Consider the following 16892-nt stretch of genomic DNA (forward strand, 5'->3'; position numbering starts at 1 on the left):
ACTCAGCAAAGTGAAGCACAGCGCATTCAGAAGGTATTCATACGTATTGACTTATTCCCCATTTTGTTGTGTTAAAGCCTGGTTTCAAAATGGATTAAATGTCATTTAAATCATCTCACCTATCTACTAACAATGCCCCATAATAACAAAGTGAAAACATGTTTTTAGAAATGTTTGCACATTTATTGAAAACAAAATACAGAAACATCTATTTTACATAAATATTCACACCACTGAGTCAAAACTTTGTAGAAGCACCTTTGGCGGCGATTACAGCTGAGAGTCTTTTTGGGTAAGTCTAAGAGCTTTGCAGACCTGGATTACTCTTCAAGCTCTGTCAATTTTTATTTATTTTTTTTGTGAATTTTTACCCCTTTTTCTCTCTAATTTCGTGGTATCCAATTGTTTTAGTAGCTACTATCTTGTCTCATCGCTACAACTCCCGTACGGGCTCGGGAGAGATGAAGGTTGAAAGTCATGCGTCCTCCGATACACAACCCAACCAAGCCGCACTGCTTCTTAACACAGTGCGCATCCAACCCGGAATCCAGCCGCACCAATGTGTCGGAGGAAACACCATGCACCTGGCAACCTTGGTTAGCGTGCACTGCGCCCAGCCCGCAACAGGAGTCGCTGGTGCACGATGAGTCAAGGATATCCCTGCCGGCCAATTGTGCATCGCCCCACTGACCTCCCGCTTGTGGCCGGTTGCGACAGTCTCTGGTGGCACAGCTGGCGCTGTAGTACAGCGCCCTTAACCACTGCGCCACCCGGGAGGCCCTTTAGCTCTGTCAAGTTTTTTAAATGTTATTTAACTAGGCAGTTGATTGTTGATCATTGCTAGACAGCTATTTACAAGTCTTGCCATAGATTTAAGCCAATTTAAGTCAAAACAGTAACTCGGGAACATTCAATGATGCCTTGGTAAGCTACTCCAGTGTAGATTTGGCCTTGCGTTTTAGGTTATTGTCCTGATGAAAGGTGAATTTTTCTCCCAGTGTCTGTTGGACAGCAGACTGAACCAGATTATCCTCTAGGATTTTGCCTGTGCTTATCTGTATTCTGTATCTTTTTATCCCCAAAACCTTCTAGTCCTTGCCCATGACAAGCACACCCATAACATGATGCAGACACCACCATGCTTGACAATATGTAGAGTGATACTCAGTGATGTGTTGTGTTTGCCCCAAAATTATATTTAGAACAAAACATTAATTTCTTTGCAACATTTTTAGCAGTATTACTTAAAGCTGAAATATGTAACTTTTTGGGTGACATTCTCATTGAAAAACAAAAACTAAGAAGCGGTAGATCTGTTCTATGTGGTCTATTTCTTTGCTTCCCGTTCTTAAGATTAATTTTGCTTCTTTTACTTTCGGTTTTGTACACCAGTTTCAAACAGCTGAAAATACAATATTTTGGTTATAATGAAAATATATTTCACAGCGGTTTAGATGGTACAATGATTGATTCTCTACACTATAAACTGAAATTAGGCAAACCATTAGAATTTGAGCAACCACGAAATGGCAGAGCGATTTCTACATAATTGCACCTTTAAGTGCCTAGTCACAAACAGGATGTATGTTTTGGAACATTTTTATTCTTTACAGACCTCCTTCTCACTCTGTCATTTAGATGTGTTGTGGAGTAACTACAATGTTGTTGATTCATTCTCAGTTCTCATATCATAACCATTAAACTCTAACTGTTTTACAATTACCATTGGCCTTGAGCAGTTTCCTTCTGTTACGGTTTTCTTCTGGTGAAAGAGAGGCGGACCAAAATGCAGCGTGGTTATTTCAAAACATGTTTAATAAAAGATAAACATGAACAATACAAAACAATAAACATACCGCGAAACCCTAAACAGCCTTATCTTGTGCAAACAAACACTGAGACAGGAACAATCACCCACAAAACACTCAAAGAATATGGCTGCCTAAATATGGTTCCCAATCAGAGACAACGATAAACACCTGCATCTGATTGAGAACCACTCCAGGCAACCATAGACTTTTCTAGACAACCCCACTAACCACAATCCCATGACCTACAAAAAACCCCTAGACAAAACACACCACATAAATAACCCATGTCACACCCTGGCCTGACCAAAATAATAAAGAAAACACAAAATACTAAGACCAGGGCGTGACACCTTCCTCTCCAGCAACTGAGTTAGGAAGGACGCCTGAATCTTTGCAGTGACTGGTTGTATTTATACACTATCCAAAGTGTAATTAATAACTTCACCATGCTCAAAGGGATATTCAGCGTCTGCTTTTTTTTGTAAACATTTCCCTATCGGTGCCCTTCTTTGCCAGGCATCAAAAACTCTACCTGGTCTTTGTAGTTGAATCTGTGCTTGAAATTCCCTATTCGATTGAGGGACCTTACAGATAATTGTATGTGTGAGGTACAGAGATGGAGTAGTTATTCAAAAATCATGTTAACCACTATTATTGACCGCGGAATGAGTCTATGCAATTTATTATACAATTTGTTACACATTTTTACTCCTGAACTTATTTAGACTTTCCATAACAAAGGGACTGAATAATTATTGACTCAAGACATTTCAGCTTTTCATTTCTTATTAGTTTGTGAAAGTATCTACAACTATAATTCCACTCTGACTTTATGGGTTATTGCTTGTAGACAGTGACACAAAATCTCAATTTAATCCATTTTAAATTCAGGCTGTAACACAACAAAATGTGAAAAAGTAAAGGGGTGTGAATACTTTCTGAAGGTACTGTTTAAATGGTGGGGATATAGTGTGGATTCTGATTTTATGTGTTTTATATGCATATAATACAGTATATCATGTGTTTATGCAATGATTCTGTGTGTTTGTGTACGTTAGGACCTCTTTGTGTCTGTCTGTGTACCCACTTTACACACCCCTGTCTGGGAACCAGCACCCCGCCAGTCCCCAGACAATCCCTCAGCAGTCCACCTGTTCATTAAGGCCCAGGGGGTTAAGGGAAACAGACAGAGCAGTGGGGTGGGGTGAGGATCTAAAGGGGGTGCAGGATACACAGCCTCCCCTGTACTCTCAACCATAAGTCTGGGACAGTCTGGACCCTTCTCTCCCAGACAGCCCCCCCAAATGCGTTCCATAAGCCCCCTTCCCCCTTTACCCTTGACCCCCTGTCACAGTGGCCCTCTAGACAGGCTGGGGTTAAAGTTTAGCCTAGCAGCCACACATTAGACACGGCTGATGGACCATGCCTGATGGACCACTGATGTGAATGGAGAATAATGGTAATCAAATTGAGAGTCAGCCTGTTGGAATGTTTCTGGTGCATTCCTATAGACATGGATCCAAAGACCTTTTGGGTCCCTTTAGAAGGGTCTGTGACAAGCATAGTGGATGACTCTAGACATTCTAAATGTGTAGACCGTGAAGACAAATTAGAACTGTGTTAATGTTTCAAGGGCCCCTTGCCTTCCTACCCGCTGTGAGATTATATTTTGATTCAAAGTCTACGATTTATAGGGAAAGTTGGGGTATATGGACTTGACTATTTATTTGATAACTATAAAGTGTATGAACAATCCGTATCATATGGACAATGGCTTTTAAAAGGAAGATGTGAATTCACTTATGTTTAAACATATGAAAGGACATATTGCTTTAATTGCTAAGTTGTCAATGTTGTTGTTGTTAAAGGGACCTCAGACCTGTACAATATGATAGACAATTTGCTATTCAATATCATTATTGGTTTTACTATTAAACATACACAGTTTCAGCCACTGTTCTTGGTAACATTGTTTTGTTTCTGTACCCACAGCTCACAGCTCAAACTTTACCTTCTGACTGTGTTGATTCAAACTGGTTTCAACCAATCCCCACGCTCGTCCCTGCCTCTTTGTTATAACTGATGTATAACAGAGAGGATGGGCTTCATCCTCTCTGCACTGAGCAGCTAGTCCATCCACGTAGCATGTAGCTCAGATGGCTCTCTCTCCCCCTGACTGTAAGCATGTGCATGCATATAAGTGCGACTGTCAATACATGGCCCTTTCTTTCTCTCCCTCTCTCTCTCTCTCTCTCTCTCTCTCTCTCTCTCTTTTTCTCTGGAAGAATAAGAAAATAAGAGAAACCCTTCCATTAAGACTAAGATAACATTGGGAGATACACCACTGATCTAAACACATTTCAAGCCAGGTGCAAACACAGACAACAACCTCTTATTCGCTGACTATTGAATGATTCCTAGCTCTAATGAATCCTGGGCTCTGGTCAGGGGTTCAACGCTACACAACGTTCAGATAGAAATGTATTGTGTAGAACAAACCTGATTGTATGCCATGTAGAATAGGAGGAATCATGTTAGCACATTTCTATGCAATGTTTGGAACGTTTCACTTTTCTGAATACACCCCTAATGAGTTACTCAAACTCATTGGATTGTTTTCTACAGTAGGGAATGAAATTGCACCTTTCTCATTCAACATCATCAGCACATAGCCTACAAGCAGTAACAGGCTATTGGTTTGTCTCTTGCTGTGAGAAGGAGAGAGGCTGTGTGTAGTCTACTTTCCTCTCCTCCACCACAGGACATCAGCATTAACATTCTGCCCCTAGATCGTATACCCTGAATAAAAGAGACCAAAATGCTGTACTACTATGAGAGAGATATTGAGAGCAAAACCAGCACTTTTTCTTTTCACCTCCAGTCAACATGCTTGTAAGATTAAGTTATTCAAGATCTCTCCCACACACACAATCACACGCTCACACACACACACGTAAAGATGCCACATCCTCCACCCCCAAAAGCCTATTCACAATGGTGCCTGTTAAATGGTGCCCGTCAAAGAGTTCTTACCAAATAGTGCCCGCCAAAGAGTTCTTACCAAATAGTGCCCGCCAAAGAGTTCTTACCAAATAGTGCCCGCCAAAGAGTTCTTCCCAAATAGTGCCCGCCAAAGAGTTCTTACCAAATAGTGCCCGCCCAGCACCGGTGCTCTAAACCCTCCCTCCATACTGCTGCAGTGGAGGCCTTGTCACGTTCACGATTAAACCATTGGACTAAATGTAGGAGTCCATCTAAAAGCACACACCATTTGAAACATGATGTACTTTGCTGTCCACACTTATTTTCACACACCTGTATGCTGACTCTGAATGGCATAAAACAGTTTTCTTTTACATTCATATATATGACGTCAGAGCCCGTAGCATCATTAGAAGAACATCTCTGATGATGCTGTGTTGTTGTGTCCTTTCTGGAGGTGTATGATATTGTGTTGATTCATTTATGATGTTGGTATACACAGTGGCTTCATAAAGTATTCATACCACTTGACTTATTCCACGTTTGTTGTGTTACAGCTTGAATTCAAAATGGATTTTAAAAATATGTTCACCTATCTCCACGAAATAGCCCATAATGACAAAGTGAAAACATGTTTTTGAAATATTTGCAAATGTATTGAAAATGAAATACAGAAATATCTCATTTACATACGTATTCACACCCCTGAGTCAATACTTTGTAGAAGCACCTTTGGCGGATATTACAGCTTTGAGTCGTCCTGGGTATGTCTTTATCAGCTTTGAACATCTGGATTTGTGGATTTTCTCCCATTCTTCCTTGCAGATTTTCTCAAGATCTGTTAAGTTAGATGGATAGCGGCGGTGAACAGCAATCTTCAAGTCTTTCCACAGGTCTTCAATGGGAGTCAAGTCTGGGCTTTGGCTGGGCCACTCGAGGACTTTCAAATTCTTGTTCTCAGCGTTACTTTGGCTGTATGCTTGGGGTCATTGTCCTGTTGGAACATGAATCTTCACCCAGTCTAAGGTCGTTTGCACTCTGAAGCAGGTTCTCATCAAGGATTTGCCTGTATTTGGCTCCATTCTTTGTTCCCTCTATCCTTACCAGTTTCCCAGCCCCTGCCGCCAAAAAGCATCCCCATAGCATGATGCTGCCACCGCCATGCTTCACGGTAGGGATGATGTTAGATGGGTGATGATCTGTGCCTGGTTTTCTCCAGACCGAGTGTTTTACATTCAGGCCAAAGAGTTACATTTTTTGTTTCATCAGACCACAGAATCATATGCTTTATGCTCTCAGAGTCTTTCAAGAGCCTTTTTACAAACTCCAAGCGTACTGTCATGTGTCTTTTTCTCATAAGTGGCCTCTGTCTGACCACTCTCCCATAAAGCCCAGATTGGTGAAGTGCTATAGAGATTGTTGTCCTTCTGGCAAGTTCTACCATTTCAGCCAAGAAACTCTGTAGCTCTCTCAGAGTGGTCAATGGGTTCTTGGTCACCTCCCTGACCAAGGTCCTTCTTGCCATGGTGCTCAGTTTGGTTAGATGACCAGCTCTATGCAGAGTCTGGATAGTTCATACTTTTCCATTTCCCAATGATGGAGACCACTGTGCTCTTAGAAACGTTCCACACTCTGGAAATGGTTTTAGACCCTTCGCCAGATACAGTGCATTCAGAAAGTATTCAGACCCCTTCACGTTTTCAACATTTTGTTAGGTTACAGCTTTATTCTAAAATTGATTAAATATATATATATATATATATATTGTCATCAATCTACACACAATACCCCATAATGACAAACCAAAAACAGGTTTTTAGAAATGTTTGTTACTGAAATATCACATTTATATAAGTGTTCAGACCCTTTACACAGTACTTTGTTGAACCACCTTTGGCAGCGATTACAACCTTGAGTCTTCTTGGGTATGACTCTACAAGCTTGGCACACCTGTATTTGGGAAGTTTCTCCCATTCTTCTCTGCAGATCCTCTCAAGCGCTGTCAGGTTGGATGGGGGGTGTCACTGCATAGCTATTTTCAGATCTCTCCAGAGATGTTCGATCAGGTTCAAGTCCAGGCTCTGGCTGGGCCACTCAAGGACATTGAGAGAGCAGGTTTTCATCAAGGATCTCTCTGCTCCGTTCATCTATCCCTCAATCCTGACTAGTCTCCCAGTCTCTGCTGCTGAAAAACATCCCCACAGCATGATGCTGTCACCACCATGCTTCACCATAGGGATGGTTTTGGCCAGGTAATGAGCAGTGCCTGGTTTCTACAGACATGACACTTGGCATTCAGGCCAAAGAGTTCAATATTGGTTTCATCAGACCAGAGAATCTTGTTTCTCATTGTCTGACAGCCTTTTAGGTGCCTTTTGGCAAACTCCAAGCAGGCTGTCATGGTCCTTTTACTGAGGAGTGGCTTCCATCTGGCCACTCTACCATAAAGGCCTGAATGGTCGAGTGCTGCATAGATGTTTGTCCTTCTGGAAGGTTCTGCCATCTCCACAGAGGAACTCTGGAGCTCTGTCAAAGTGACCATTGGGTTCTTGGTCACTTCCCTGATCAAGGCTCTTCTCCCCCGATTGTGCAGTTTGGCCGGGCGGCCAGCTCTAGGAAGAGTCTTGGTGGTTCCAAACGTCTTCCATTTAAGAATGATAGAGGCCACTGTGTTCTTGGGGACCTTCAATGCTAAAGAGATGTTTTGGTTCCCCAGATCTGTGCCTCGACACAATCCTGACTATGGACAATTCCTTCGACCTCATGGCTTGGTTTTTTGCACTGTCAACTGTGGGATCTTATGTAGACAGGTGTGTGTCTAATCAATTGAATTTACCACGTGGACTCCAATCAAGTTGTAGAAACATCTCAATGGTGGTCAATGGAAACAGGATGCACCTGAGCTCAATTTCGAGTCTCATAGCAAAGGGTCTGAATACTTATGTAAATAAGGAATTTTAGTTTTTTATTTGTAATATATCAGCAAAGATTATTAAAAGCCTGTTTTCACTTTGTCATTATGGTTTATGTTGTGTAGATTTATGAGATTGTTTCTTCTTCATCCATTTTAGAATAAGGCTATAATGTAACAAAATGTGGAAAAACTGCTTTCCAAATGCATTGTATATGCCTCATCACAATTTCGGAGAGCTACAGATAGTTCCTTAGACTTCATGGTATAGTTTTGCTCTGACATGTACTGTCAACTGTGGGACCTTATAGAGATAGACATGTATTTCTTTCTAAATCATGTCTGAACAATTGGCCATAGCTGGACTCCAATCTAGTTGTCGTGACATCTCAAGGATGATCAAAGAAAATGTGATGCACCTGAGCTCAATTTGGAGTGTCATAGCAAAGGAGTGTAAATTAGATATTTCTGTTTTACATTTTCAATACATTTTCCTACATGTATAAAAACACGTGTTCACTTTGTAATTATGGTGTACAGTGTGTAGATGGGTGAGAAAGCCTGCAGTTCTTAGTCAGATCACACTTTGGCCATGTTGATGTTGCCTACGTTTCCCTCTGGTTGTAAAATGCAACGAGAAAGAAGTCTTTATTCCATTTTTCCTCACAGGATCTGTAACATGTGTAAGTATAACATTTGATTCCCATGACTCCTGGATATTTCAGATGCATTACACAGCCTATACCTTAACAAAAATATAATGAAATGTAATATACAGATATACGGTATAATATGCATTATAGACGTGGGTGTCAGGGAGTGACAGTAAAAGGGAGATCAGTTAAAAAAAGCAAGCACTTCTCTCCATTATTTTCTCTGTCAATTTCACACGATTCAATTAATAAAGACTACAATCATTTTAGATTTCCCTGTAATCCAGGGTTCGAGATTTTTTTTAAATCCAGTTCGACATATTTAAGGTGTATTTGGGGCGGTAGGTAGCCTAGTGCTTAGACCGTTGGCCTAGTAACCGAAAGGTTGCAAGATCAAATCCCCAAGCTGATAAATTAAGGATTTTGTCGTTCTGCCCCTGAACATCGCCTAGTTTAAAAAAAAGGTCAAATATAAGATTTAAGTTTTTAAAAATTGCTTGGCAAATTAGTATATGTGTTAAAATGTGAAAGTTATTTATTATGAATTTTACAATTTACAATATAAATATATAAATAATATAAAAATTCGTGATGAACACATGTTCTGGTATAGACTATACTCGAGGCAATTTAACGAAAATGTTAACAGAATCTCTCTATTGTCTTCTTTCCCTCTCGTTCTCGTTTTATAGCATTTACATTTCACACATTATGTAGGCCAAGGCTATGTTACTAGCCAGAAATAATAAGTCAAAAAGAGAGCTATGATACTAGCCAGAATTAATAAGTCAAAAAGAGAGCTATGATACTAGCCAGAAATAATAAGTCAAAAAGAGAGCTATGTTACTAGCCAGAATTAATAAGTCAAAAAGAGAGCTATGATACTAGCCAGAATTAATAAGTCAAAAAGAGAGCTATGATACTAGCCAGAATTAATAAGTCAAAAAGAGAGCTATGATACTAGCCAGAATTAATAAGTCAAAAAGAGAGCTATGTTACTAGCCAGAATTAATAAGTCAAAAAGAGAGCTATGTTACTAGCCAGAATTTAAAAGTCAGAAATATAATCGCACAATTAACATAAATTATATGATCGTTAAATATATGTAGCCCACTCCAAGTTTTAGTTCCTCAATTGTGTAAGAGACCAAGAAGCAGAACACTCACTTTCACTTGCAGATGAATCATTTTCAAGACTTTTCGTTGACATATTACAAGTTTGATGACAATTAGCCCTATAATTGCTTATGTGAGGATTCAATCGAGAAATGAAATGGAAACACATTTTTATTTGGTCTGCCATTGTGTTGCACATCGTTTTGAGAAACTCTATTTTTGAACCTGTTTGGATCAACGTGTTTAACAGTACGAAATTCAATTGGAATAATATCATGTATTTTTGTATCAAATGTGAGAATGTAATATACATCATTTATATTCCAAATATGGCAAAACGTATGAGGACAAGGGGCTAATCATATTATAGGGCTACATTTTATACATCACTTTTACAGGTCTAAGGTAAGGTATGAAATAATATGATTGATTAAGACAATGATGTATAACCATGTTGTAGGCCTATACATTATATTCACACCTCGTTTTGAGCCCCACTTATGCTCTGGGAAGAGAGCCAGACATCGCTTAAGGACGCCCCTCCGGCAGGCCTACATCAGACTACCCAGGTATACCATTAACTATATTACTGACAGTTCAGTAATTATTCAGAGAGTAAGCTTGAGCCTACTACGTTAATATAGCAGTGCCACGGGCACAGGAGCATTTACACAATCTAATGCAATGAGATCCATGTTTGACACAGTTTTACCCATTGATTACGTGCACCTTTCACTTAATGCAAGTTATTCGATTATTTCATTGGTTGTTGTGTCACAATCTCTCATTTATAAACTGATGAAAACGCATAGACCCTAAATAAAACCGTCTTGCAATTATTTAATAAATATAAATACATAAACTGGAACAATATAAAATGTGCATAAATAGAGACGAAATAGGAAATTCACTTTTTTGTGTCTGGTTCTCGATTGCAAACTATAGAGATTCATTGGAAACACGTGGCGCTGTCCTCTCAGCACTTCGAATCCATAGGCTAAATGAGTCAAACTGACACATGCAATGGTATTGCCAATAATATCCTCTTTCTCCCGATAGGCCTAGGCTACAATAAAGGTTTTGCTGGTTAAGTAATATTTGTGTGTCAATATTTCATTCAAACTTATTGCAAACAATGAGATGTACCTTAATTAAAGGTATGAGGAACAAATTGTGAAGGAAGATTCAATGACGTCTCTTTTCTCAAACTATGTAATAAAATAGGCCAAGATACAAATTCTCTGCCATGAAAGGTAGACCATTTGAGCTATATTCTTGACATTGATCAGAGACTGTGGATTTTACAGAATGAAATGTTTCTTCTCCATGCCTGAAGGTGTCACTCTTTCCAGCCTTCTCTCAATTATTCCTGCATCTGATAGACTGCATTGCTGAGAACACTTCACTGAAGCTCTCTCTCTGGTACACATATTATCCTCTCAGACCAGCTTTCTGCATCAGGTTTTCTGCAGAATGTTATCCTTATTCTAATTCACACCTATCAGTGAATAGCTGTTTCAGTTCAGTTGCACTTCAGTATTGAATGTGAGATGGGTGATTATGATCAGAGTGACACCAGTCTGATCCTTTTACCATTCTAATTCGGATTAGCTATAAACCGCTCAGTGGTTGGGGAACCAATTGATTATGTGGAGGCCCAACTTCTTTAGGAAGAGAAAGGGACCCCTGTTGTCTTATACCAGCTCCTCAGACTCCTCCAACTTCCAAGTCCAGGGGCCCATAAATTGGAGGAGGGGTACCCGGATTGGGGGGCGAGGCATGCCTTAAACAAACTGCCGTACCCCCGGTCTGAATAAATGGGGGGTGGGGTTGTCTAGAAGGGGGTTGTAGGATACATTAAATCAGACTGATTAGAATTTTAGGCATGGTTCAGGTCTGACATAGCGAGCGGGCAGCTCTTGAGTGATACTATTCACATCCCAGGAGAGAGGTCAATGGGTCAGAGAAGTTCACAGGACCCATCCCTATTCTCATGCTAACAGTTCATATACACAGACTTAATGCTCACTGGCTAGAAAGACATAAACAATTCCTATTCCTATCTGCTCACTGTGAAACTTACTCCAGCGCCCACTGACTGCTGAATTGGAATGTCTAGCAACTTGTTAGTGAGTTCCCCTCTATCTTTCACTCCTCAAACTAGCCTACAACAGCAATAGCCTACTGGCTGACTCTTCTGGTTGTGTTTCCTTTTTTTTGTTTACTACTTGCCATATAAAAAATAGAAACGTATTTCCTTTTCACAAAAGAACATGATTTTGCAAATGTGTTGCAGTATATTCTGACACTGCATTTATCTTGGTCTTAAAAAATATGGAAAAAAGTTGGCTTTTTGGAAATGAACACAATGTAATTATGACATTGTGCAATCGCCAAAAAGCAATAAGAAATCTTATTTTGTAGTTACAACAGTATTACTACAGATTACTACATATTTTGCCTGAAATCTGCCTGAAATACTGTGTGGTAAATAATCACTAGTTAATTTAGTTAGTTAATCACCATATAGTGTTTGTTAAAGCCTGGTCATCAAGGACCTCCCCAAGCCTCTGCCTGTCCATCTCAGCCAAGAGGTCACTGGGGAATAGCCAGAAATAGACACTTAATTACTGGCACTTGACCTCTGGCTGTGACCCCTGACCTTGGTATCACATGATTGTCCTTTGGGCGACTGTCCAGAGCATGACCTCTTGACCCTAACTTACGGCCATTACCAACAGGTCCATGTGCCTCGGACCCACTTTGGTCTCATCAAAGAGGATGCTTCTACTACCTCAAGCTGCTAATTTAACAGACTCAGTAATAACAAAGGTGGTGGAGAGTAGGCCTGCATTACAATAAATCAATTAAAATCGAACAAAATTATAATAGTTTCTACAGCATTTTACTTCCGTGTTTTCCTTTGTTGTCCAGTCAAACGTGACAACTGTCGTCCACTTGCGATCTACAATATAAACCACAATATTCATGATGAAGAGAGCTTGCTGCCTTATATTTCAGGAAATATTTGAATGTAAAATGCATGTGAAATATCACAGCCAACGCACAATTTGTCAGACTACTTGCACAATTGTGTACATTCTGTCTTTGGGGTTGCAAGAAAACACCAAATGATTTATCAATTTAAACATTTTATTTTTTGTTAATGCAAAATATAAATAATAATAATAGTTTATAACAGTGTTTTACTGTTCTGTAATTCTATTACATTTCATTGTGTCAGTCTTTTCACTCCACCAAAACAGCACTATTTGGACTGTTTTCCAGCATGAATTAAACAATTTCCTTGACAACTTTGTAAGTGTTAGCATCAGTACCAATGATAAGCATTCATTTAATTATATTTACTATTTTTTGTCTGTCACATCAAACATGTTTTGATTATAACTACACAACGACTGAATAATCCCTTCTTGATCTTACTTCTGTCCATCTGTTGTTGACTTTGGTCATCAGGATGGACACTGATTGAGGTCAAGGGTGAGATATTGGAGTCAATGTTCGTTCCATCAAATCAGACCTACACTGTATAATCCTAAACCTGATTTGGTGTCAGAAAATGGAGTCACTAATCAAGTCTGTCAAGTCTGGAATTAGGAATAGCCTCTAATAGTTTAAACAACTCCCTCAAAACAAGTCTAACTTCAGATTTAACCTACTTCAGAAATAACTGCGTTAAATATGGGAATATTCGATTGTATTATATTTACTAAGGCCACCATTGTTTCTCACTCCCACCTGCATAAATTAGTTTGTTATATGAAAAAGTGGGAGCTGGGAGCTGTATCCCAACACGTGGTGCTGTCCAAGGTACTGATACAAGAGGACTAAATGATAAGTTGTTTGCTTTGCACGATGGCCAGCTCCAAAGAGGTGGGTTTCTCTCAGCATGGTAGCCTATATTACAATTGTTTTAATCACCCATACCCCTGTGCTACATTTCTCATTCTAGTTTGAGGCAGGTGTCCTTCGGCCCACTCCCCACCCAAAGTGTTCTTTTGGTTCTCCACATTTACTATCCCTTAAAAAATTGATGAACATGAAGCAAGACACAAATGATCATTGTACATAATTTAATTGATAACAATGTGGAATCACTTTCTTTAGGGTTTATAAAGAGCAATGTCACGCACGCACGCACGCACGCACGCACGCACACACGCACACACACACACACACACACACACACACACACACACACACACACACACACACACACACACACACACACACACACACACATACACATACACATACACACACACAGCAGAGTTTGAATGTCACTTGTGACTTGAGAACATAAGTGTGTTTATGTTTTTCATTATTATTATTACATTGAATCAGTGAAAGAACAACAAATTCAAGGCAGAGTGAATGTGTGAATGTATTCCATGAAAAAATATCAGATTTCTCCAGTATTTTCTAGTCTCTTGTGATTTTTGCCAAAGTATATTTTAAGCATCCTCTTGCATAATCTTCCATAGTCTTCCCTCTAGCTTGTTGTGGTCCTCTGGTTCTGTGAACAGTGTAGGCTACTGTAGCTCCTCATGCCAGATGTATAAACTGACTATGACAGTGACAGAGATGGTTTTAACTGTCTAATGGTTGTTTGGTCCATACCAGGATCCCCAATAGGGTATGCAGAATCCTGACGACTCCATATCCAGACCTGAGAATATGACAGAAATAATTATTAAGAACACGCACATACACTATACAGTAAAAGTCAAAAGTTTGAACAAACCTACTCATTCAAGGGTCTTTCTCTATGTTTACTATTTTTCTACATTGTAGAATAATAGTGAAGATATCAAAACTATGAAATAACACATATGGAACCATGTAGTAAACAAAAAAGTGTTAATCTAATAAAAAAATGCTTTATATTTGAGATTCTTCACAGTAGCCATCCTTTGCCTTAATGACAGCGTTGCACACTTTTAGGATTCTCTCAACCAGCTTCATGATGTAGTCACCTGGAATGCATTTCAATTAGCAGGTGCGCCTTGTTAAAAGTTACCTTGTGGAATTCCTTTCCTTCTTAATGTGTTTGAGCCAATCAGTTGTGTTGTTACAAGGTAGGCGTGGTATATAGAAAATAGCCCTATTTGGTAAAAGACCAAGTCCATATTATAGCAAGAACAGCTCAAATAAGCTAATTGTATCTTTATTTAACTAAGCAAGTCAGTTAAGAACAAATTCTTATTTTCAATGACGGCCTAGGAACAGTGGGTTAACTGCTTTGTTCAGGGGCAGAACAACAGATATGTACCTTGTCAGCTCGGGGATTTGAACGTGCAACCTTTCGGTTACTAGTCCAACACTCTAACCACTAGGCTACCCTGCCACCGTTTGGTTGCTCTGCCTAAGAGAAACAACAGTCCATCAGTCCATCATTACTTTAACTTCTTGCTCCTACTTGAGACGCAGATGTCTCAAGTAGACACCTGGAAATGCAAATGCGCTACGCTAAATGCTAAATGTACTCGTTAAAACTCAAACGTTCATCAAAATGCACATGCAGGGTATTGAAATAAAGCTACACTCGTTGTGAACCTAGCCAACAAGTCAGATTTTTAAAATGCTTTTCGGCGAAAGCATGAGAAGCTATTATCTGATAGCATGCAACACCTCAAAATGCCTGAATGCGACGTAAACAAAGATTTAGCTTATCCGGCGCTACACAAAACGCAGAAATAAAATATAAAACATTCATTACCTTTGACGAGCTTCTTTCTTGGCACTCCTATATGCCCCATAAACATCACTATTGGGTCTTTTTTTCGTTTAAATCGGTCCATATATACCCAAAATAGCTTTCTATGGAAGCTGTGTCATTCAGAAAAAAACATTGTTTTTAAACGCTGCGTCATTTTTTTAAATTAAAAAAGTCGACGATAAACTTTCACAAAACACTTCGAAATACTTTTGTAATCCAACTTTAGGTATTAGTAAACGTTTCTAATCTATCAAAATGATTACAGGGCGATGTGTATTCAATAGCTCCTCGTCTTCAAATCAATGGTTGCCAATGTGCACATTCAAAACATCCTGGTGGAGACCGGAAGAAATTGAATCCAGTTAGTTGGATTTACCAAGAAAAAACTCCCTGGAAAAGGACGACAATGGCGACATCGTGTGGAATCTGTAGGAATTGCATGCAGATCCATAATTAATTTTGTGCCCTTTTAACAACCCATGAAAGTGACGCATGGAAATTATTTTTAGCTTTCAGAGAGCAGTTTTTCTTGCGTTTTTCGATGAAACACACGATCTGTTATAGTCACAGCCGTGATTTAACCAGTTTTAGAAACTTCAGAGTGTTTTCTATCCACACATACTAATCATATGCATATACTATATTCCTGGCATGAGTAGCAGGACCCTGAAAAGTTGCGCAATTTTTAACAGAATGTTCGAAAAAGGAAGGGGTAGACTTAAGAGGTTTTAAGAACATTTCAAGAACTTTGAAAGTTTCATCAAGTGCAGCCGCAAAAACCATCAAGCACTATGATTAAACTGGCTCTCATGAGGAACGCAACAGGAAAGGATGACCCAGAAATACCTCTGCTGCAGAGTTAAATGCACCTTAGATTGCAGCCCAAATAAATGCTTCACCGAGTTCAAGTAACAGACACATCTCAACATCAAGTTCAGAGGAGACTGCGTGAATCAGGCCTTCATGGTTAAATTGCTGCAAAGAAACCCCTACTAAAGGACACCAATAAGAAGAGACTTGCTTGGGCCAAGAAACATGAGCAATGGACATAAGACCGGTGGAAATCTGTCCTTTAGTCTGATGAGTCCAAATTTGACACAAAGTAGGTAAATGGATGATCTCCGCATGTGTGGTTCCCACCGTGAATCATGGAGGAGGAGGTGTGATGGTGTGGAGTGCTTTGCTGGTGACACAGTCAGTGATTTATTTAGAATTCAAGGTACACTTAACCAGTTACCACAGCATTCTGCAGCGATACGCCATCCCATCTGGTTTGGGCTTAGTGGGACTATCATTTGTTTTTCAACAGGACAATTACCCAAAACACACCACCAGGCTGTGTAAGGGCTATTGGACCAAGAAAGAGAGTGATGGAGTGCTGCATCAGATGACCTGGCCTCCACAATCACCTGACCTCAACCCAATTGAGATGGTTTGGGATGAGTGAAGGAAAAGCAGCCAACAAGTGTTCAGTATATGTGGGAACTCCTTCAAGACTTTTGGAAAAGCATTCCTCATGAAGCTGGTTGAGAGAATGCCAAGAGTGTGCAAAGCTGTCATCAAGGACAGGGTGGCTACTTTTAAGAATCTAAAATCTAAAATATATTTTCATTTAACACTTTTTTGGTTGCTACATGATTCCATATGTGTTATTTCATAGTTGTTATGTCTTGACTATTA

General features: G+C 39.6%; 1 pseudogene; it reads right to left on the reverse strand.

Annotated features, from left to right (window-relative positions):
• Positions 1-5847: 5847 nt before the first annotated feature.
• On the reverse strand, positions 5848-10188 carry LOC139390506 (uncharacterized; annotated as a pseudogene).
• Between the last annotated feature and the right edge of the window lie 6704 nt (positions 10189-16892).

Source organism: Oncorhynchus clarkii, chromosome 1, assembly GCF_045791955.1.
Source record: "Oncorhynchus clarkii lewisi isolate Uvic-CL-2024 chromosome 1, UVic_Ocla_1.0, whole genome shotgun sequence".
In the NCBI taxonomy this organism is placed as follows: domain Eukaryota; kingdom Metazoa; phylum Chordata; class Actinopteri; order Salmoniformes; family Salmonidae; genus Oncorhynchus; species Oncorhynchus clarkii.